General features: G+C 43.7%; 1 pseudogene; it reads right to left on the bottom strand.

Moving 5' to 3' along the window:
- The window catches only part of LOC149336826 (uncharacterized), a 62,363-nt pseudogene that overhangs the window by 23,705 nt on the left and 13,209 nt on the right, over positions 1-25,449 (bottom strand).

The following is a 25,449-nucleotide window of genomic DNA, read 5'->3' as shown; positions in this document are numbered from 1 at the left end:
AACTGCTGCGAGTCTATTATTGTGTAAAGCATCATTAATTGCCTGGGTAAGAGTGATGACTGCTGAGCTGGTGGAGTACTGTGGGCGAAATCCGTGCTGCTCTGGACAAATAATGTTATATTTCTCAAGAAACTGATGAATACGTTCTAGCGGTCATGAGAATTGGAGCGGTTCTAGCGGTCATGAGAATTGGCCGCCGATGCCATTGGCTGGAAGGTGTCCTTTGATGGGGGAAAAGCCACCTGGTTCTAGCGGTCATGAGAATTGGCCGCCGATGCCATTGGCTGGAAGGGGTCCTTTGATGGGGAAAAGCCACCTGGTTCTAGCGGTCATGAGAATTGGCCACCGATGCCATTGGCTGGAAGGTGTCCTTTGATGGGGAAAAGGCGCTTCGTTCTAGGGGTCATGAGAACTGGCCGATGCTAATGGCTGGAAGGGGTCCTTTGATGGGGAAAAGCCACCTGGTTCTAGCGGTCATGAGAATTGGCTGCCGATGCCATTGGCTGGAAGGTGTCCTTTGATGGGGAAAAGCCGCTTCGTTCTAGGGGTCATGAGAACTGGCCGATGCCATTGGCTGGAAGGTGTCCTTTGATGGGGAAAAGCCACCTGGTTCTAGCGGTCATGAGAATTGGCCGCCGATGCCATTGGCTGGAAGGGGTCCTTTGATGGGGAAAAGCCACCTGGTTCTAGCGGTCATGAGAATTGGCCGCCGATGCCATTGGCTGGAAGGGGTCCTTTGATGGGGAAAAGCCACCTGGTTCTAGCGGTCATGAGAATTGGCCGCCGATGCCATTGGCTGGAAGGGGTCCTTTGATGAGGAAAAGCCACCTGGTTCTAGCGGTCATGAGAATTGGCCGCCGATGCCATTGGCTGGAAGGGGTCCTTTGATGGGGAAAAGCCACCTGGTTCTAGCGGTCATGAGAATTGGCCGCCGATGCCATTGGCTGGAAGTTGTCCTTTGATGGGGAAAAGCCACCTGGTTCTAGCGGTCATGAAAATTGGCCGCCGATGCCATTGGCTGGAAGGGGTCCTTTGATGGGGAAAAGCCACCTGGTTCTAGCGGTCATGAGAATTGGCCGCCGATGCCATTGGCTGGAAGGTGTCCTTTGATGGGGAAAAGCCACCTGGTTCTAGCGGTCATGAGAATTGGACGCCGATGCCATTGGCTGGAAGGTGTCCTTTGATGGGAAAAGCCACCTGGTTCTAGCGGTCATGAGAATTGGCCGCCGATGCCATTGGCTGGTAGGGGTCCTTTGATGGGAAAAAGCCGCTTCGTTCTAGGGGTCATGAGAACTGGCCGATGCCGTTGGCTGGTAGGAGTCCTTTGATGGGGAAAAGCCGTTTCATTATTCAGGTCATGAGAATCGGCCTACGCCATTGGCTGCAAAGGGGTCCTTTGATGAGGAAAAGCCGCTTCGTTCTAGGGGTCATGAGAACTGGCCGATGCTATTGGCTGGAAGGGGTCCTTTGATGGGGAAAAGCCACCTGGTTCTAGCGGTCATGAGAATTGGCCGCCGATGCCATTGGCTGGAAGGTGTCCTTTGATGGGGAAAAGCCACCTGGTTCTAGCGGTCATGAGAATTGGCCGCCGATGCTATTGGCTGGAAGGGGTCCTTTGATGGGGAAAAGCCGCTTCATTCTTCAGGTCATGAGAATCGGCCAATGGCATTGGCTGAAAGGGGGTCCTTTGATGGGGAAAAGCTGCTTCCTTCGAACCAAGCGGCTCTTCTCCATCAAAGGACCCCTTCCAGCCCTGCTAGCATGACAACGCAGGGTTGTATCCTACTCATGGTGGGTGAACAGCGCAAAAAGACACCGTTTATAAAAACAAGGTAAGGCGCGAAAGCATGCAAGCGTATTACATCCATAGTCTTGGAGAAAAATGCATCAGCAGTCCTTCCGTGACATTAAAGGGCAAGGAAATTGGATATCGTGCCTCGCACATTTCATAGGGTACCCTATGCACCCACAGACAAGGAAATTAAGTACCTAGGAAAGCATATTCCTCACCTTTATTCACAATTCTTGATGGAAGAAAATAAAAAATTGTAGCAATAGAGAAATAAAAGAAATGGTCCGTATTCATACTCCTCTGCTTAGCAATTGCAGTTGCCATATGTACTAAAGTTTTTGCGTCCCCTTTTTTGTTGCCGTATTTTCTGGAAAATCGTTTTTACATTACATTTGAACATCATTGCCGATATATTCTGCTCATTAGGAATGTTTATATTAAGATGAAACCTTTGACTACCTTGCAAGCGTTATCGTCATCGTCACTTTCGATAATGGCATAAAAAGTGGACGTGTAGCACCAACTCCGAAAATAATGACATTAACAAACTTAAGGCCTTAAGCATTTACTGCCATTTCTTGTGCGCGTGTGGCACGGGTATAACACACTACATGGTGCTAAACAATTCATTGCACAACTACCTCATGAAAACCACCTTACAAAAACTGTTCTGAAAGTTGGTTTGAGATTTTTTACAATACGAAAAGGGGCAAATAGTAAAGCAGACAGATGGCCATAAGACACAGATATAGGTTGCTTAACATGTGCTGTTGGGTCAGTTGTACTTACATACTTTTAGGAAAAGGCACATCAGGCAAAAAAGACGACGCGAGAGACACATTCCTGCATGCATTTCTCGTGTGGTCTGCTTTATCTTTACTTATGGTGCCTTTTCGTAAAAACTATCACAAATCAGTCATTTAAGGCAGGCAGTAGAGAGTAAGTGTGCACTGAGTGGCTTCTGCTTACCAACAAACTGATACTCTGGCGGATATCCTAGAAGCACGAAGATGACACTCGTGCAGCAGACGAGGAAGCGAAAGTGGTTAGTGAGGATGGAGTCTGAAAAGTGACAGTTCAGACAGGAGTGCCACACCTTGAATATGTTTCCGTCGAGTTTTGCTGTGCAAGTATTGCAAAATATCAGTGCATTTGCCACACAGCCTGGCAGAAAGTGTTTGGGACTTTGTGTGGTCACTCCTGAAGTTCACTGACCCAATGGCTTCTAGCTGGACACAGTAGCAGTCGTCCATTGAATGAAAAGGCCACTTCTACATTGTGCACGTTCGAGAGGTCAGCAGCCAACGTTAATAGACACACATTTTCAAGCCGTTGCTCCCAGCTGAGCAGTCATTCTCCCAGCTACATCACTCCAGATCAATTCCGGTTGTTCTTCCACTGTGCGACTCCTGTTCTTCTGCCTGTCCAATATCCACAACAGTGTACGCCACATGAGACAGAAAGGTGACTGTGCTACAGTGGGGATCCTGACTGTACTTTATTGTTCCAAAATAAATTAACACAGATGTAACTTCAAAGACTCTTGACGCTATGAAAACTTTATGATTGCACAACATTACTGTGTGCATTGTGAGAAAAGCCAACAACCAAGAGAACACGTCATCACTAAAACTGCGACTGCAAGATTTATTCTGAAATTTCTGCAAAAAGCTGCACAACCACTTAGGTGCTGTAAATGTAGAATTTTGTCTGAATAAGACAAAATTCCCAATCAAACATCAGCGAACGAAAAAATACAAGATGAAATGGCAGAGCAAAAACTCCTAAAAGAAGCATAAAAAAAATGCGTCTGCAACTGCTGCAGCTTCATTTCTGCCAGAAAAGTACAAGCAGCAGATGATAGGAAACATTGAAGCATGCCCTCACTCCCGTGAGGGACAACTAAAAATGGCAAGGCACTGACCACCCTGAATTTCCACCAGGACGTCTACAAATAAACACAATGTATCATTTCAAAACAGAGATCATTTATCCAATTTATATAGCAGCAAAAAAAACAGTGCCAGAGCCATATTTCCTGCAAAACTTGCTGGATCCAACAGAAAATAAATATGAACCTTTCTCCCGTCTTATTTTAGAAAGGCAAGCATTTTGAACCAGGCAAGCATTCCAAGAACATACTGTGCACAGTGTGCCAAACTTCTCAGAAATAGTTTGTTAACTATTCATTCTCTTACAAGCAAACAAGAGGCAAAAAGCATGCTGCTTCAGAAATTTACAATTGAAACAAAACATTAAAATTCTGCGAACACATCTAATAGTGTTGCTCTCATTTCAGGTACAGAATAGCAGGATACTTTACAGCCAGTCACCTTAAAATTTTGCTACCGCTCAAATTACAAATATTACAACTTGCATCACATAGTGTCAACATGATTAATGTTAAAATATCCTTCAAGATGATTTCAATCAAGACATCACAACGAGATTAACAGATTCTTACAATGCAATGGCTGACAATAAATGGTCGCAGAACACCCCCTGTAACATAATTCAATAGGAAATGCCTTTGGATGAATAAACTGCGCACCAAGAGAACTTCAGACACAGCCTGTGCGAAAATCTACTTGTGCGAAAAAAAAATCTACTACAGAGTTGCCTTCTTGTGAGATCGCAGATGGTGACGCAGGCCCGCCTTCTGCGCGAAGACCTCGGGGCATAGATGGCACCGGAATGGCTTCTCGCCTGTGTGGACGTGGAGGTGTTCCCTCAGGTTTCCCCTCTGTGTGAAGCGCTTGCCACAGTGATCGCAGTGGTACGGCTTCTTGCCTGTGTGGATGCGAAGGTTGCCCCCCTCTGTGAAGCTCTTACCACAGTGATCGCAGTGGTACGGCTTCTCGCCTGTGTGGATGCGAACATGCTGTGCCAGGTTGCCCCACTCTGTGAAGCTCTTGCCACAGTGATCGCAGTGATCGCAGATGGTGACGCAGGCCCGCCTTCTGCGCGAAGACCTCGGGGCATAGATGGCACCGGAATGGCTTCTCGCCTGTGTGGACGTGGAGGTGTTCCCTCAGGTTTCCCCTCTGTGTGAAGCGCTTGCCACAGTGATCGCAGTGGTACGGCTTCTCGCCTGTGTGGATGCGAACATGCTGTGCCAGGTTGCCCCCCTCTGTGAAGCTCTTACCACAGTGATCGCAGTGGTACGGCTTCTCGCCTGTGTGGATGCGAACATGCTGTGCCAGGTTGCCCCTCTCTGTGAAGCTCTTGCCACAGTGATCGCAGTGGTACGGCTTCTCGCCTGTGTGGATGCGAACATGCTGTGCCAGGTTGCCCCTCTGTGAAGTTCTTGCCACAGTGATCGCAGTGGTACGGCTTCTCGCCCATATGGATACGGATGTGCCTCACAAGGTTGTCTGAAGTAGTGAACGCCTTGCTGCAATGGCTGCACTGGTAAGGACGCTCTCCAGTGTGGCTTCTCTGGTGTCTCTTGAAAGCATGGTTATGCACTGTAGCATAGCCACACTGGGGGCATGAAAAGCACTTTCCACATCCTTGCGAATTTTGTTGCGGAGACGAGGTGCAGCTACTCTTAGCCGTGACCAAACCTGCGCAAAGAAACAATGCATGGATTTTTTTAGATATGAAGGGTATGCCTCAATGCATTGATAACAGCTAGTGTATGTCTCTAGGTTAGTTAATGAAAGGTGAGGATGCTCAAACTCAAGCAGGTCACATTTGGGGAAGTATTTGGGCCTTCACGTGGTCACTCTAGCCATTCACTGACCCAATGGCTTATAGTTGGACGCAGTAGGAGTCGTTGATTGAATGAAAAGGCCACTTCAGCACTGTGCATGCTGGAGAGGTCAGCAGCCAACTTTAATAGATATATATTTCTAAGGCGTTGGTCCCAGATGAGCAGTCACCGTCCCAACTCTATTCTTCCAGATCATTTCGGGTTCTTCTTCCACTGTGCGAATCCTGTTTTTCAGCCTCCGCAATATCCACAGCAGTGTGCTCGACATCACAAAGAAAGGTGGCAGTGCTAAACTTACGTTTCCAACCATACTTTATTTTTCCACAGTAAATAAACACAAACATTACTTCCAACACTCTTTATGGTATCTAATCTCTATGGTTGCACAATATTACTGCGTGCAATGTAGGAAAGCCGACAACCAAGAGAACCCGCCATCACTAAAAGCTGCGACTGTAAGACTTATTCTGAAATTTCTGCAAAAAAGCTGCACAACCACTCAGGTGCTGTAAATGTGGGATTTTGCATGAAACAAAGGCTCACAGATGCAAATAACACAAAAATGCCCATCAGTTATCACCAAGGAAGAAATAAAATGTAAAATGGTGAAGGAAAAACTCTTCAAAAACTCTTCAAAGACGCAAAAAGAAAATTCTGTCAGCAAGTGCAGCAGCTTCATTTTCACCAGCAAAGTACTAGCAGCAGATGATAGGAAACATTGAAGCATTCCCTCATTCCCATGAGATGCAATGTATAGAGCGCAGTGTACAATTAATAATGACAAGGCAGCGACCATCATGAATTTCCACCAAAACACCTACAAATAAATACAATGTGTCATTTCAAGACAAGGATCCCCTATCCAATTTATAAAACAGCCAAAAGAAATGTGCCAGAGCCACATTTCCTGCAAAAATTGTTGTATGCTACATAAAACAAAGATGAACCTTCCTCCCATCTGATTTTAGAAAGGGAGCCATTTTAAATGAAGCAAGCATTCCAAGAACACACTGTGCACAGTCTGCCCAATTATTCAGAATTGGTTTGATAACTATTCTTTCTCTAACATGCAAACAAGAGGCAAAAAACATGCTGCTTCAGAAATTTGAAACCAAAACAAAACATTAATACGCTGCAAACACATCTAATAGTGTTCTCATTTCAGGTGCAGAATAGCAAATTACTTTGGAGTCAGTTACGTTAAGATTTTGTAACCGCTCATACTTTCCTACAAATATTGCAACTCGTATCAGATAGTGTCAACATGACTAATGTCAAAATATCCTTCTGGATCATTTCAGTCAAAACATCAGGACAAAATTGGCAGACTCTTACAACGCACAATGGCTCGCAATAACTTCTCCAATAAATGCTCGCAGAACACGCTGTAACATATTTCAATAGCAGATGCCTTGAGATGAATACACTGTGCACGAACAGGACTTCAGGCACAGCCTCCACGAAAACTTACCTGCTAAAAAAAAAAAAAAAATGCTACACATTTGCCCTCTTGTGAGATCGCACATGGTGACGTAGGTTCGCTTCGCGCGCAATGACCTCGGGGCATAGATGGCATCGGAACGGCTTCTCGCCTGTGTGGATGCGGAGGTGTTTTTTCAGGGTGCTCCTCTGTGTGAAGCGCTTGCCACAGTGATTACACTGGTACGGCTTCTCGCCCGTATGGATATGGATGTGCTGCAGAAGGTTGTCTGAAGTTGTGAATGCCTTGCTGCAATGGCTGCATTGGTAAGGATGCTCTCCAGTGTGGGTCCTCTGGTGTCTCTTGAAGTGAGTGACATTCGCTGTAGCATAGCCACACTGGGGACACGAAAAGCGCTTTTCGCATCCTTGCGTATTTTGTTGCGGAGACGAGGTGCAGCTACTCTTAGCTGTGGCCAAAGCTGTGCAAAGAAACAATGCATAGATTTTTTTAGACATAAAGGGCATGCCTCAATGCATTGATAACAGCTGGCCTATGTCTCTAGGATAGTTATTGAATGGCGAGGATGCTCAAACTCAAGCTGGTCAGACCTTGTCATGATCGAAGAACCGAGCCTTGATTAAGACCACGCAGACCTAAAATAAAAGCTGTTCTCTCTTAAACTAGGCCCCTATATCATATCACGAGGACAGCCAGTCACGAGCACATGACTGAAAAAACACTGTTGCTTTTGCAGCTGAGCTTAGCAGAGCAGAAATTACAAACATTACATCCCATTGCATGACTTTCACAGTGTAAAGCACGACTTGCTACAAAAAGAGAAGCACACATTTAGTACTTCCTAGTTCACAGGCACTGACAGGTTGCATCGGAGGCATACAATTTTTTTAGCACCATTTCCCCTTGCCTTTTTTAGCACAAAAAACAAGAACCTGCAGAAAACAATTGAACTCTCAGCTGCTGCTGTCGTTCATGCACTCTGTAACGCAGCTTTTCCAGCCATGTCAACACCGTACATGAAAAAAAATAAAATAAAAAGGTGTAAGGCGTACATTAAAGTGAGAATTATTATAAAGCAGAGATGTGAGCCCTTGCAGATGTGGAATAGTTTTGAACAGTCATAGCAATTGAAAACATGCATAGATGCCAACAACGTCAGTAACAAGAGTATTTCTCTATAATTATTTTTACATAAGGTTTCATACACAATACTGTATAACAGCGGGAGTTTCAGTGGCAGAGTTTCACCTTCCGAACGAATGCCTAAAGTAACGCAAAGTCATGGCATACACGAAGATACTAAATAGTGCAAGCCACACGGAGATCGACAAGGGCCTTTAGAGAGATCAGACACCGCAATACCAACTATTAACTACAATGCAAGACACCAAGCACGGTAAATAAAGAAAACACACATAAAGAGCAGGAACCGAGCAATTACTGCCATGGGGAAGCCGTCAAATAAAACATCACTGCTTCACTGTGAAGAATTTAAAACCACTGCAATACTCGTTGAAATAAACACATCTTCTCCCACCTTTCCCAACAGGTTTAAAGCCCAGAAATCTGGTTTATTTAGCCACTTGGGAAGAACGTAGTGCAAGCTTGGGAGGCACCGAGCACAATGGTGGGTATGCTGTGTAAACTCCATCAAGTGCCAAACTATCCGCTGCCAGCATCACTTGGACAAAGCATCATCATGTCAGGGATGTTACCTTTTTGCGCAGATTTACACTTAAGAGGGCATACTTTCTGGCTTAAAAAAGTGGAACTTTGATCAGAGCAGCAAAGTCCTCATAAACCTTTCATGAAAATAAATGACTTTTTAATCTGGGATCCCCATTTCAAAAACAAGAAATTGTGTTTATCATGGTTCCAACTACCATTGTGGATAGTCATCCTTGTGTGATATAACAAAAGTGCTCGTCACTTTTTTCTTTGTGCATTCAGTACATTATGAAAAATGGCAACCACAAGTAAAAACATCATATAATGATTCAAAGTGGACCATGCATAACACAAGCCTGTAGATGTGTTTACAGAATCTCCGTTGTGGCCTCCAACTTGTGTTAGAATCATTAAACAATGAATGCTGTCACTGTTTGAAACAATGCTATTTACTGTAACACCACACTCGCTAGTTCCAGGACCATGACTATCACGTGTTATGTAATCTATTCTGGACTTAAGCTAACTATGCACTGCCAACGCCAGGCCAACCATGCCTTGTCCGAGCATAAAAATTCATCTCGTGCATCGAGATAACTATAGCACCCGGAACCATCTCAATGAATCTAGATTATTAAAACACTCAAGAAACAGCTGCATAAAAAACTTGTGCAGATATTCAATCAAAAAAGAGTACAAACTATAATTAACAAAATTAACCTCATGTAGAGGTACTGTGCAGGATAAAAAAATGCAAAACTGCACTGCTGCTTTGCCCAACAGCCTGGCAGACAGCCACACAGTCTTGACTGAATTATGATCACCATGACTCACACAAGACGAATAAAATCTAGAGTCAAAACGTTGCACTGCTGGACAAGTGCCCCTACAAAGATGAAATGGGCAGGCCAACAGCCATGTACGAACAGTGCATTGCTGGACCATGGCATGATGCAATGATGCAGTCAAACTTGCTCTCATGCATTCCACAGTTCTGATTCCCCTGATGTGTTACCTGTTAACCTGACCTCACTGGTCATCGCGTTACAGAGTACCCTTGACATATACAAACACCTCCATGACAATGTGTGAAGCTGCACTTCAGCGAACCTGAGGGCACTTTAGGAGCAGTTCGAATGTTGCAAGGACAGAAGAACCAAGATATGCCTGCCGAGGGACCTCTGTGAACAAAAAAGTAAAAGTATGCATGCGCTTGTTGACCAGATAGGAAGCACAATTTTGTGGCAACTGCCTGCAAACATGCAGGGCATGTTACAGTGAATGCTCGCACAGCCTTTGACACAATATGTTGCAGCATGGCCAGAAGGCAGGCACCAATGTGTTGGTAACTGTTGCAGAATTGACTTGCATGTCATCAGAAATGTCAGAAGGGGCTTTTCACCTGAAAAACAAACAGAATGATAAGAAAAAATGCATCAACTCTAGGCAGTGCTTCTCAACATCTTTTTTCGAAATGGTGTTTGTTTAGGCTTTTGCAACACACACACAAGAGTGTGTGAGAAGCCTAGGCTGCTTGGTACAATTAGCAAATACAGCTGCAAAAAAAAAGGAAGGGACACCTAGAGTGTTCGCCGAAGAATTTAGATTCGCTTTGATTCAGGAAAGGCACTCGAAACACAGGCTAGAATAACAAATGTTATGCATGGCGCAAGAAAGCCAGAAAACCACTGAAAAAGAATGCATATCAACCACCTTCCCATTGCAAATTAATATAAATATATGTATCACAAAGAGAGGCAGCTTTCATACTGCCTATCATTAATCATGATTAAGACTGCACACTGCTCTCGTATGGAAAACAGCCTTTCGCTTTTCTCTGTATACTATGAAGAGTTACAAAAGTACTGAAGAACGAGAAATCACTGGATTCCCAAATTCAACGTAATCATTGATGAAGGTAATCATAAATGGTTACGTCATTTTGCTGCTATTATCACCCAGGTGTAATAAGAAGTCTCAACTCCTGCTCTCATTGCTTTGAGCACAAATCAGTGGTTCCATCAAAAGGAACTGCCTTCATGTTCAAATATTAACGTAAGTGAGTTCTGAAAACAATGACATTTACTGCAGAAGTGCTACCTGGAAAGTGTCCCAGCAGTTTCCAAACAGCTTTGTTTCAAGCTGGCTCGATAAAGTGGGCCATTCGAGGCAAGTCGCAGTACAAGTACACTGAGTGGCTTCTCCCCAGCAAAGCAATGCACTGCACGTGAGTGAGTATGAGAATTTGGTGGAAGTATTTGGTGGAAGCTTGCGCAATAAAGCTGCAGACTCAATGTCACTTAGAAGCTAGTCGGAGAACGAATTGTGCGATGTTATGGAAATAACTCCCGTTATGGACATTAAGAGAGTTTCAGTAAAACTACAGCTTCATTGTATTTAGTCAAAGAAGCGAACACAACAACAGGCATTGAAGTAATCGTTCGCTGTACTGCAAGACATCAAGGAAAGCAAGGCAATCAGGACGGACGCAGCAAAGATAAAAATTGCATTTCGTCAAACTATTCAACAAATACGGTATAGGTGAGTAACAATGGCTTGGCTGGAAATTATTCAAAAACTGCCGGAGAGGAGACTTGAATTCTGTTGGAAATATGAGGTCTGCTTCCAACCTGAAAAACAAAGAGAAAATAAATCACCTCTTCCCATGACTTCATTACATGCCTTCTTGTCACGTTAAACACTATAAACCAAACCAAACCAAACCATTTTTTTTTTCACACTTCATCGCACAGATAGAGAAAAGAAAGGCGCTTTATTTCCTTGTTTTTGTTTCTAATTATGCAGCTCATTGTAAATCTGAGGAGTTACCAAAGTCTGCCATTTCTTCTGTGCTCCCTGTGTTTGGTTGTGCAATATTTGGTTTGCAAATTTAGGCAATTTTCAAGTGAATGTAGTTTTTGCAGATAGCATAGATTTGTGAGGCTTTCAACAAGTGCTGGATTGATCCTCTATTTTCCTGAGTTTGAACTAGTGTCAGCACACTTTATAAGACTATGGGGTTATCTCCTCACTTTTTTGCTGTGGCATTATGCATTTGTACGGAGCAATCTCATCTCACTGGTAAATGGGTCAATTGGTTTTTGGGGAAAGTAAATGGCGCAGTATCTGTCTGGCATATCTCGGCGGATACCTGAACCATGCTGTAAGGGAAGGGGGAAGTGAAAGAAGAAAGAGGGAAGGAGGTGCCGCAGTGGAGGTCTGTGGAATAATTTCGACCACCTGTGGATCTTTAGCGTGCTTACATAAAATGCAAAAGGCACCCTGTGGAATGTCAATGCACGTTAAAGATCCCCAGGTGGTAGAAATTACTCTGGCACCTCTATCTCTCTTTCTTCTTTCACTAACACCTTCCTCCCTTCCCTTACAACACAGTTCAGATGTACACAAGATATGCCAGACATATACTGCGCCATTTCCTTTCCCCAAAAAACCATTTACCAATTTACCAATAAGACGAGATTGTTCAGTACAAATGCATAATGCCACAGCAAAAAAGGCTATGAGGTTTCACACTCGCTTCTCACGAAAAATTCCTGGGTTCGAATCCGACTTGTCCATCCTTTTTCTGTGATTTTTTCTGTTTATGCGATGCAGAACAGCCACACACGTATTGCTGAAATCGCTCACCACGGCCAGTAATACTAGCACATTAATTGAAACACATCACTAAAGGCATGACACGTCAGCTCGTGCTGATCAAAGCCACAACTGCCTGCCTTGGCAGCATCAAGCATGTATGATGCACGCATGGCTTCTGAGATGACCTTACAGCCCACGAAATTTCTGAACACAAAGCACACACTGAATCCTTAGTAATGCAGTGGTGATGTGTACAAGACAAAAAAAACACTGAAGCGGACACTGGAGCGGACACTTGAGCTCTGCCGTAAGGGTATGACGTCATAGCATCAGTGGGTTCATATCCAGATATGTGGTCATCTTCTTTCAATTCACAGATCGCTGGGAGTCCTCACAGCACCTCTGACGCAGTGGTGGAGGTTGCGTATCCCGAGCAACCTCTTGCTGCCAATCGAACTGCCACCTGTCGCAGTGGGCAGTTTGCAAAAAATCCAGTAGGCAGGTTGTAGGCAGGTGTAGGCAGCAGTGAATGAGTGCACTCCACTTATTCACTGCTTTCTTGAGAGTCATAGAAGGCAGCCAATCTTCACTGCTCACCAGATGCAATTCGATATTCGTTAGGCCCCTACGAAAGTGCATGTAAAGAAAACCGTGGGAATACTGATGATAGCCTATACAGCAGATTATTTCAGTATAATGACCAAGAGTCTACTTTCACTGAAAATACACCTTCATGGGGTATTGCCAGCCCTGGCTATTCTCACGAGCAAACTGCGATAAGATTAATTATTTTTCATCCCGAATTTCTCAGGCTAGTCTCCAATGCAGCTCACTTCGAGACAGCGATCACAGTGTCCTTTTCGATCTTGATGCTACGAGCCAGAATTGAGCAACATACAAAAATATGCCTCATATCTTAATTCAATATTATAAGCAATAAATGCATCTTTAGTAGTCAAACAAGCATCAGCATATATCCACAAAGAGCCAAGCAACCACTTTCTACTCAGAAAAAAAAAAAAACTTATCTGAGTACCCCTTCAAACTCCACACAAAGCTCTGATCATGTTTGTATCATGGCATGGGACATAAGATTTAACGTTCTAGGGCCGCACGTGGGCTATAAGAAATGCAGCAGTAGAGGACTCCGGATTGGGCTCTTCATGTCCATTTACGACGCACACGACACGGATGTCTTCGCATTTCAACCACAACACAATGCCATTGCCATAGTCCGCATTTAAACCTTAAATCCATACCTCAGCAATCGACATCATCGCCAATGCACCACACCAATGGACTGCATTTCTGTAAGGAATTTTGCACTGAGCTAAAGGCCTCGAGTCACATACCTCTAAAAGCAGCCTCTAAACTGGCTGCCTAAACAGTGCTGAATCTAACTTTCTTTTTATGACTAACCACCAGGACAGTCTCCAACCTTAGCTTTAGGTGGGAGAGTTTAAAAGACTGAAGATCTGTCAATGAGCACTGATGCTGTCGAATGGGAACTGAACATAGCATCTGGAAGCTTTGCATACATTAGGGTGCTAAATTAGCTAAAATGTTCTTCTGAATGACAACTGGCTTGAGCGAAACATTTAAACAAGTATGCTTTTCTTAAAAAATACAGAAAAGAAATTTAAAAAACTTATCTTTTTTTTATGGGTGAAACCAGTTAGTTAATTAGTTATATTGATTTTAACGGTGCAAAAGCAACTGGGGCTATGATGCGCCAAACACAAGGTTAGAGTTTTTGTTAAAGGTGAAGCTTTCTTGCTTAGAGTTTGTTTAAAATGCTGGCTTCCTTGAGAAACCTAAAAATACATGAGATGTCAACCAGTGCTCGATCACCTAAAAGTAACATGGGGTAACATGATGGACATGAAAAGTAACATGATGGACATAACACAGGAGATGTAGAAAGGAGGGTGTTGAGCGTACAACTCGTGCACTTGTTGCAAAACCAGCTCCATCGTGCCTCCGTCTTCTCCTCTTTCCTGTCTGTTTTCACTAGTTTCATTCATTAAACGTGATTTACCAGGTCACCCAGGAAGCCACACTTCTAATAGTTCTGTTGCTTTTATCAGCTAAGCTATTTCATGTAAAAAATTAGTCAACTGAAAAAAAAAATTAACATCTAGAGAGAAAATGACCTGAGCAGAATACAGGTAATGAGAGGCTCATAAAGATATATATGAATGACAACCTCCGTGTGATATGTGTCCTACAAACTGAGAAAAAAAAACAGCAGGTGCCTACCCTTCTATTTTTATACATACTGATTCTGTCAATTGCAGCCAAATGTTCAGGACATGGGTTCTGCTTTCAAGGGAGGCATATATAGTATTTTTTAAGGCGAAAGCCTTTAATGGCTCATACTGTCTTGACCAAGTGTTAGCAAACTTGTGGGCGTTTCAGATTGGTTGAAATGGTCGTGACTCACTTGGCAGGAATTTTGACCGGTGTCCACCTAAATATGTAAGACAGTTACAGCGCAATTTCCTTTCCTCAAATACAATTTTCGACTGTCCACCGAGATATGTGAGACAGTTACTGCGTAATTTCCTTTCCTCAAATACAATTTTCATTCTCTTCGTAACCTCGTTCTTCTTTCACTCCCACTTCCTCCCTTCCTGTACGGCGCGGTTCAGGTGTCCACCGAGATGACGAGAATTACAGCGCCATTTCCTTTCCTCAAAAAGCGTTTCGTTCAAAGGGCAACGCATCGCGCCGAACGGGTGGTGGCGTTCCGTGGACTCCCTGGCAGCGCTACACCACGCTGTCGCGTTCCACTCCTAAAGGCAAAGAATAAGCGCCATTAATTGGCAGTTAATTAATGCACGAACAGAATGTGGAGTGAACAATCGCGTAGCATAATTCAGCACTCAAGCTTTCGCCTTTCACCACTTTAGCCGCTAAAGTTCCTCGTAATATTTACTACAGTGTTGTGTTCCCTCCTAGCTATTTTTCTCTCAGACTCTAACCATTGCAACAACCATACAATGAAAGCAATATTGTTGAGTTCTATGAAGTACACATACAATACATATAAAGCTTTTTGACTTCCTGCACAAGAGCAACACAAACAGCATTTTGATTTACGGCCAGCTCTTTAAGTTGACCGTGGTACCACTCCTGGCGCAGTGGTGCAGCGGTGCGCCACTGCCGTGCGATGGCAGAATCACACACACAAGAAAACGTACCGTAAGTTGCACAGTCCGTCGCTTCGAAGTTCGTGCGCGTTTCTCTCCTTTATGGGGATTGGTCAAACATGCCGCGCGCTCGTGACGTTGCATGTCAAGCTTCGCAAAGCGCTACCAGCGGTACCGCCGATAACCGATGAGAAAGGACGGCACCAGGGCTGGGTATGTGCGGAAAGAGCAGCTGACCATGCTTTACTGGGCATGCACCTTTGCCGCCGATCTCACCGCATCTCGGCGACAGCAGTCCGCGCAGTGCGGCGGCCACGCGCTGCTGTTTATATTGCTTCTAGTTACGTGCCTGACCTGTTATTTTTTAATGGCGCACCTGCCGGCGCTTCGCTGCCTCGCTCTTCAGCGTGGTGTCAGCGCGTTCCTGAATCAAAGAGCTGTTCGGCGGCAGCGGCAGGCTGCCGCTGCGACTGACCGAACACATAGAGTTTCTTACTATAATAGTAAGAAACTCTATGGACCGAACACCAACACGGAGCGCGCAAATGAGGAAAGGAAATGACGCACAACTGTCTCACACGTCTCGGTGGACACCCGAACATGCCCGAACCGCGCCGGAAAGGATAGATAGATAGATGTGAAAGAGAGCCAAGAGAGCGATGAGCTGACGGAAGTAATGTGTACTAGTCTAGTTTACTTTAACGGAAGTCCGTGGACCGATGATGGCAAAGACGGTGTGAAGTGTAGCCTCAGGGATTCGCAAAAACAACACGAATCTCGCGATCAAAGGCACTTGCAAGTGCCACCACCCAGTTTCAAAGGATATGCTCCTATCTTTCATCCATTTGTTCATATTAGGAGAGAAAGGAGGAAAATTTCACTCGTAAAGAAAATTTCAGGCAAGTCGGCAAGTGCACACAGAACGTCACGAGCGGCGCAAACTTCAAAGCGCGTACGCGGCGGACTCCGCAGCCTAAGGTGCGTTTTCGTGACATCCGACTAGGCGTGCAACTGTTCTCGTTTCCCCTGGGTGTTTGTTCGAATTAATCTGTGTCTCCAAAATGTTGCAGAGTGGCAGAGTAGCTGGCCACATATCACTCTTTCTGGCTGACCTTTTTGCCTTCGTTTCATTAAATTTATCACCAGTCTATCTTATCCCTGAAATGTTTGACGGTGTCACGCTTCAAAACGAGTCAGGTAGGCCGCTACCAATTGCTCCACTGGCATTACGAGAGGCCACTTGTCCCTGTTTCACCTCATTTTAGTGCATTAAATCGGCGTTCAAACCAAGAGCAAGTGCTGCATGCTCGCAGAAAGCTTTAACTCTGATGACGCGAACGACGTGCCAATATTTTTCATTGGAGGGTGATAACTTGAACCAGAGGTCGATAAAGCGTGCTGCAAACCCGAAAATGGGCATGCGTTTTCGGTCTTCTTTTGCCGAAGTGTAATCAGTGCATGAAGTTAGCATTGTTTTTAATCAATCGAAATGCGTTAATGGGCACTTATGGCGAACATATATAACTCTTTAAATTGTATGAATTTTGATATACATTATAGCAAAGAATATTCACAACAGCTGAAGTGATGAAACACTCAGAGATGCAGAGAAGAAAACACAAAGGCTACCTACGCCTTCAGTGTGCACTGAAATCTTTCTTCATGGCCATATTGTCATCTTTGCCTCAATTGAAGTGTGGCTTTCGCGGCAAAATGTCAAACTTTCAAACTTATGCTCAGCAGCAGAATGCACCTACAGCAGACCTGCTGCGCAGCTAAAGAGGCATATATTAGCACAGCTGTGGTGTGGTTTTTCTAAGGATATGAATAGATGATGATGAAAAAAATTGTTTGTATAGTGCATAAAGTGGACTCCTGTCAGTTCGAACTAAAGCACTTGATCCTGTCAACATCATTTGTACGAAATTAAAAAGCCTCTTGTTGTTTTAACCTCACATAGTTTGCACCAATATTTTCCCTTTTGTGCACACACATCAAGAGTTGACTGTAAATTGAAATGCAGTTTGTGTTGCCGCGGTGCAGGAAGCCAAGAAGCTTTATATTTAGTGTGTACGTACACAAAAGCATTGAACAGCCCTCATAGAACTGGACAGTATTGCTACTATTGAGTTGATTGTTGTAATGGTTAGCCTCGGAGAGCAACAGAAATATAGAATCTTTTTAGCTAGGAGAGAACATAACACCGTAGAAAAAAAAAGAGTATATATGCCTTTCTCAAAAGCCAAACCCATGTCCTGAATGTTTGGCTGCACTTGATGGAATCGGTACATATGTACGTACAAAAATAGAAGGGGAGGCAACTGCTGCTTTTGCCCACTTTGTAGAGTACCACACATCACATGGAGGCTGTGAATTTGGCTTCCACCATCAGCACGTTGTCTGTCACATTATCTTGAATATAAAATGATTGCTTGACAGCTTTCCTTCTCTCAATGCAACAGTAACATTAAGCAATAAAAATAGTACCTTGCTATGGTTTCCTTGGTTTGACAGACTTGGCTTCATTCATATATAACATTATGAGCCTCTCATTACCTGTATTCTGCTCTGTTAATTTTCTCTCTAGATGTTCCATTTCTTTTTTCAGTTGGCTAATATTTTACATGAAATAATGTATCCTCAGACGTTCTTTTCAGCTGATAAAAGCTACAGAACTCTTAGAAGTGTGGCTGGTGAAATGTGTTTAGTGAATGAAACCAACGAAAATAGACACAAAACAGGAGAAGATGCAGGCATGACAGGGCTGGTTTTTCAACTACTGTAAGCGCTTATCACCTTCCTGTCTGCCCCCGTGTGTTGTGTCAATTTTCACTGATTTCACCCGTCAGAAAAGCTTCAGGTGGTTTTTGTTTCTTTTTTTGTATATCTTTAAGAAAAGCTTTGTTTGTTTAAATGTTTTGCTTAAGCTGATTGTGATTCAGAAGAACATTTCAGCTAATTTAGCACCCTAATGCATGCGAAGCTTCCAGATGCTATGTTCGCTTTCCATTCAATATCAGTGCTCATTGACAGATCTTCTGTCTTTTAAACACCCCCCCTCCCAATGCTAAGGTTGGGGTCTGTCCTGGAGGCTGGCCATAAAAAAGAAAGTTCGATTCAGCGCTGTTTAGGCAGCCAGTTTAGAGGCTGTTTTGAGAGGTATGTGACTCGAGGCATTTAGCTCAGTGAAAAATTCCTTACACAAGTGCAACCCAACAGTGTGGCGCATTGGCGATGATGTCGATTGCTGAGGTATGGATTTAAGGTTTAAATGTGGACTATGGCAAAGGCATTGTGTTGTGGTTGAAATGCATGCAAAGACATCCATGTCGTGTGCGTCGTAAATGGACATGAAGAGCCCAATCCGGAGTCCTCCACTGCTGCATTTCTTATAGCCCATGTGTGGCCCTAGGACGCTAAATCTTATGTACCATGCCATGATACAAACATGATCAGAGCTTTGTGTAGAGTTTGAAGAGGTACTCAGATAAGTGTTTTTTTTCTTTTCTGAGTAGAAACCGGTTGCCTGGCTCTTTGTGCTTATATGCTGATGCTTGTTTGACTGCCAAAGATACATTTATTGCTTACAATATTGAATTAAGATATGAGGCATATTTTTGTCTGTTGCTCAATTCTGGCTTGTGGCATTAAAACTGGAAAGGACACCGTGATCGCTGTCTCGAAGTGAGTGGCGTTGTAGACTATCCTAAGAAATTCGTGGTGAAAAATGATTGACCTTAACCCAATTTGCTCGTGAGAATAGCCAGGGCTGTCAATACCCCATGAGGGCTGTGTTTTCAGTGAACGTAGACTCTTGGTCATTATACTGCAATAATCTGCTGTATATGCTATCTTCAGTTTTCCCACAGTTTTCTTTACATGCACTTTGTTAGGGGCCTCACAAATATCGAATTGCATCTGGTGAACACTGAAGACTGCGTGCCTTCTATGACTCTCGAGAAAGCAGTCAATGAGTGGAGTGCACTCCGTGTGCATTCCACGAAAGGTGCATAGCAGTTGTCAGTGCCATTTTAGCATTTCTTTTTTCTGCACTGCATTAATATGACTTGGCAACTACTGCCCCCTCAACACCACGGGGTTGAGGAGCAGTATTAACGCAATAGATTTAGGGTCCCCGTGTCGCAGAAAATCTGGAGTCAGCTTTGTTGGCTGCGATGGGAAAATCCCTGCAAAAATTCCGAGAGAAGCAGCCTAGGTGGCAGTAGGTCACATGACATTGTGACATCATCACAACCTGCCTACTGGATTGTTTGTAAACTGCCCACTGCGACACGTATGAGAGAAGCCAACAGCCACAGAAACCAAGGGGCACGGGGGATTTCTTTATTTATTTATTTATTTTATGTTATTGTTCGATTTAGAATATTACTGAATATGTTATCGCTTCAAGGTAATTGATTAGAAAAGCAGAAGAAAAAACAACCACATGCCTCCGGTGGGATCCGAACCCACGACCTCCGAATTACGCGTCTGGTGCTCTACCGCTGAGCTACGGCGACGGCTGTCAAAACTTCTGCTTTCGGGGGTATTTATGTTTACAAATAACCTAACCTTGGGAGTGTTCACCAGCGCCACCCACGTTCTTATGCGGCGGACGTAGCACGTCCTGAGTTACCGCTGATGTGACGTAGAACGTCATCGAACGGCGAGGGTGGAAGCTGTGTGAGAACCCTCTTATGCTTCCTAAGGCATCAAGGTTGCCAGAACCGAGGCCCTCATTAAGCAATTAAGCAGACAAGGAAAAGGGAATGAGGGGCTCGTTATAAATATGAGAGAAGCCAACAGCCAGAGAAACCAAAGGGCACGGGGGATTTTTATTTCTTTATTTAGCGCTGTTGTTCGATTTATAATATTACTGAATATGTCATCGCTTAATGCTAATTGATTAGAAAAGCAGAAGAAAAAACAACCACATGCCTCCGGTGGGATCCGAACCCACGACCTCCGAATTACGCGTCCGGTGCTCTACCGCTGAGCTACGGCGACGGCTGTCAAACCTTCTGCTTTTGGGGGTATTTATGTTTACAAATAACCTAACCTTGGGAGTGTTCACCAGCGCCACCCACGTTCTTAAGTGGCGGATGGCAGGCGGGCGACAGGTGGCAGTTAAATTAGCAATTGGCAGCAAGAGGTTGCTCGGGAAACGCAACCTGCACCACTGCGTCAGAGGGGCTGTGAGGAATCCCGGCGATCTGTGAATTGAAAAGAAGATGACCACGTATCTGGATATGAACCCACTGATGCTATGACGTCATACCCTTAAGGCAGAGCTCAAGTGCCCGCTACAGTTTTTTTTTTTTTGTCTACTTGTACACATCACTGCTGCATTGCTAAGCAATCAGTATATGTTTCGGGTTCAGAAATTTCATGGGCTGTAAGGTCATCTCAGAAACCATGTGTGCATCATACGCGCTTGATGCTGCCAAGGCACGCAGTTGTGGCTTTGATCAGCACAAATTAACATAGCACACCTCTAATGATATTCCATAACAACAGCGCAACAGACGAGACAGAGAAGAAGAGAAACAACACAGAGCGCTGACGCACAACTCTGTCAAAACGTCAGCGCTCTGTGTTGTGTCTCTTCTTCTCTGTCCTGTCTCTTGCGCTGTTGTTATGGATCACCGTGAACACCAACTCGCCCAACAACTGGTATTGTCGAACTTTAATGATGTGTTGCTTTGAATGTGCGAGCATTACTGGCCGTGGTGAGCGATTTCAGCACTGTGTGCGTGGCTCTTCTGCTTCACATAAACAGAAGAATCACAGAAAAAGGTTGGACGTACTTGATTTGAATGCAGGATTTTTTCGCGAGAAGCGAGTATGAAACCTCATAGCCATGACAAGTGCTGCGTTACCTGATGGATAGAGGTGAACATTGTTTGTGTTTGGCAAGGAGTACCAGTGGCGATGAAATTTTCCATGGTGTCATCCTAGGTGGCATGAGTGAAGAAAAGGTAGATGACATATACTAACTTCGTCGCCATTGACGTCATGGAAAGCTACAATGCACTTGCCTTAAACAACCTCTGGGTGTTGCCAACTCCCATCGGCCTCGCACCAAACATGAACCAGGCAATGTAAAATAAAGAACTCAAAATTATAAAATAAAAGAAGGTGCTTGCAGTGGCCAGTAAAAGGTGTTTTCACTCGTCTGAAAAGTAGTCAAGTGGTCGTTAGTGTGGTCAGCTGCTTCTTTACGCATTTAAACTTTGCTCTGGCAGAGCATGACCTGTGAATGCGCACCAAGGGAGACTCCATCCTATTTTTGTTCCTTGTAAAAGTTGATTCTACGGCTTCTTCTGCCTGTGCTGATGTTTTTCTGGCACCGAAAGATGCATTGATTGCTGAAAGAAGTGTGCTAAAAATTTATCCCTCCACCCAATTAAAACAAGCAAAGTCTGCGTTGAAAAGCACTCTTTTAACACTGTCTTGAAGTACATGGCAGTGTAGCTTTGGGTTTCAAATCAGTGCCCAAAAAATTCCTGGTGGTGCATCGTAGTTTACTTCCGTAATGAGCCAGTGATGCTGACACCTCCTTTCCTTGCTTATAAAAGCTTAATTTCCTGTGAAAGTAGTGCTCTCCTCGTTACAATGCGGTTATTTGTTGATGGAGGCTAACTTTAATTTGTTCACAATGTCCTTTTCGGGGAGATGGTAGAGAAGAGAGTGTTGATAATAAATCGTGCCACTAAGCATGGGCTACACCTTAATGCTGACTCAGTTTAAAAAGGGTCTTGATATTTGCTATTGTGCAAAAAGCATCCCTGTCAAAACATGCATTTGAAAGAGGTTCCATGCAGTTATGCTAGACATTAACCAAGCTAATGGTTCTAATAGTCATAGCTAGAATCTCCTTCGTTCAGTTAACAAACCTACATCACGTCCATGTGAAACCCTTGGAACGATTACGGTCAGCTGCTTCTGTCATTGCGCCCATTTTTTTTTTCTTTTTCAGGCTTTGGAGCTCACATGAAGATGCCAAGGATAAAAAGTTGCAGTGTTTTAGAACAACTCCGGTACATCTTCACTGGCCAGTTATAGGTTGGAAGCCAGAATCAATAAAGGAGTGTGTCTGGTGATCTTAGCATCCGGTGTGTGGTCAGAGTAACCAAGTTCAGCTGTCATCCTTTTATGCCAAGGGTAATAATACTGCTATGTATTGGACTGTGACAGTTAGCCAGGCTCTGGACTCGTATCTCTGTTGGGCTGTATGTATGAGCATGCTTAGAACAGTAGATTGCCTTTCCAGGCACAGAATACAGAACAGCTAAGCTTTTTCTGACTTTTGATAACGATGGATATTTCTCTTCAGATTTTACAGTGCAGGAGATTCCCTGGAATTTTTTGTAGCCACATCCATTTTAATAAATGTGTTGGGTCATGTTGGTTTAGTGGTGCATAAGGATCTAAGGCGTTGGTTCCTTGTAATTATCATCATGATTTCTGCACTCTGCAACTATATATTTCCTCTTAGAGCTTTCCTGGTATTTTCTGACACGTTTAATCTCTTCATGTGTCATCCTTGTGTTTGTTACTCATCTTGTGTTGCATGCATAAGTGCAACTAATGAGAGCAAGTGGTTTGCAGTAGCTTGTCCACTGCATTTGCGAGTGGGAGAAGACACTTTATTTTCTTCTTTTTTTTTCTAATTATGCAGCTCATTGTAAATCTGAAGAGTTATTATGGTTAGCCATCTTTTCTGTGCTTCGTGTGTTTGGTTATGAAATTTTTTTGCAAATTTAAGCAATTTTCAAGTGAATGTAGCTTTTGCAGAGAGCACAGGTTTCTGAGGCTTTCAACAAGTCCTAGATTGATCCTCTATTTTTGTATGTTTGATTTAGTGTCAGAACAATTGATACGGCTATGGGGTTATCTCCTTACTTTTTTGCTCACGCATTATGCATTTGTACTGAACAATCTCGTCTTACTGGCAAATTGGTAAATTGTTTTTTGGGGAAAGGAAATGGCGCAGTAACTGTCTGACATATCTCGGTGGACACCTGAACTGTGTTGTAAGGGAAGAGAGGAAGGTGTTAGTGAAAGAAGAAAGAGAGAAAGAGGTGCCAGAGTAATTACTTTCTCCAAAAACCAATTGACCCATTTACCAGTAAGATGAGATTGCTCAGTACAGATGCATTATAACACCATCTGTCGGGCTAGTTGGTTGCGATCCATATGTATCAGCAGCGCGAACACCACACAGGAAGAAGAAGGAGAAGAAGGTAAAGAGCGCTGAACCAGCACACATGGTTCTCTCCGAAAAACAACTTTAACTCTAGAAACCGCATCGCGTTTTGTTCTGGGAATTCATGAGTAACTTCAAGAGGTGATATAGTATTAGAAAAAATGTGGAGGACTTGAGTTGCTTCTGTTTTAAAGGCTTCAGTGTCGCAATCTAAGAGGACCAGGAAGTCATCGACGTACCGGAAAATTTTTAGAACGCTTGAAGACTCAAGCTTGTCCTTCAAGGATCTGTCATGCATAGCGAGGAAAAGGTCGCTCAAAATGGGGGCGATGCATGACCCTATACATATGCCTTGCTTTTGTATGAATCTCGAACCGTTCCACTCTGCCACTGTTGATTTTAGGTAAGCGCATAATAATTCAATGAAGCCATCCGCAGAAATGCCACACTCATTTTGGAAGGCCACCACACAGTGTCTATCGATGGCGTCACGAACACATTGTATGAGGGCATCCTGAGGAATGGAATAAAACAGGTCCTTTATGTCAATGGAGAAGCCATTGAACAACTTTGCTCTGTTTTCGTGCAAGAATCTGACAACTTCTTCGGTGTTTTTTGCAAGAAAGTGGTCATTGACTGGAAGTCACTTGAGGTTGCTTTGGAGAAACTTGGCGACTTCTTTATGCCAGGTTAACTTCTCCGACACAATCACGCGCAGAGGGCATCCTTCTTCTCCTCCTTTTTCTTGTGTGGTGTTCGCGCTGCTCATACATATAGATGCATTATGCCACAGCAAAAAAGTGAGGAGATAACCCCATAGCCGTATCAACTGTTCTGACACTAGTCGAAACTTACGATAATAGAGCATCAATCCAGTACTTGTTGAAGGCCTCACGAATCTATGCTCTCTGCAAAGACAACATTCACATGAAAATTGCCTAAATTTGCAAACCAAATATTGCATAACCAAACACAAGGAGCACAGAAGAAATGGCAAACCTTGGTAACTCTGCAGATTTACAAAGAGCTGCATCAATAGGAACAAAGAGAAGGAAATAAAGTGTCTCTCTTCTCTATTTGCGCCATGAAATATAAAAAAAAAATGCACAAGAGCGGATGCAATGAAGTCATGGGAAGAGGTGATTTATTTTTTGTTTGTATGTTTTACAGGTTGAAAGCCGATCTCATATTTCCGGCAGAGTTCAAGTCTCCTCTCCGGCAGTTTTTGAATAATTTCCAGCCAAGCTATTGTTACTCACCTATACCGTATTTGTTGAATAGTTTAACGGAATGCAATGCTTATCTTGGCTGTGCCTATCCTGGTTGCCTTGCTTTCCTTGATGCCTTCAGAACAGCGAACGATTACTTCAATGTCTGTTGTTGTGTTCGCCTTTCTCTTTAATTACAATGAAGCTGTAGTTTTACTGAATCTCTCTTAATGACCATAATGGGAGTTATTTTCATTTCATCACACAATTTGTCCTCTGACTAGCTTCTCACTGACGTCGAGTTTGCAGCTTTATTGCGCAAGCTTCCACCAAATACTTGCAGCCTGAGCACTTTGTGGTGACCAGCTCATTTGGTTCTGTGCTCTCTCACTTCCATGCTGTAATTTTGTGCATCTGCAGTTGGTTCTAATTTAAAAGACAGTTTGGAGTAGCTGTTTTATTGCTGTGTTTATAGATGAGGTTGCAGTCAGCTCTTCAGAGCACCATTCTCATACTTACTCATGAGCTGTGTATTGCTTTGCTGGGCAGAAGCCACTCAGTGTACTCGTACTGTGACTTGCCTCGAATGGCCCACTTTATTGAGCCAGCTTGAAACAAAGCTGTTTGGAAACTGCTGCGACACTTCCCAGGTAGCACTTCTGCA

Source organism: Amblyomma mixtum, chromosome 7 (assembly GCF_055824585.1).
Source record: "Amblyomma mixtum isolate Tamu chromosome 7, ASM5582458v1, whole genome shotgun sequence".
NCBI classification, from domain to species: Eukaryota; Metazoa; Arthropoda; class Arachnida; order Ixodida; family Ixodidae; genus Amblyomma; species Amblyomma mixtum.
This window is presented reverse-complemented; position numbering and strand designations above follow the sequence as displayed.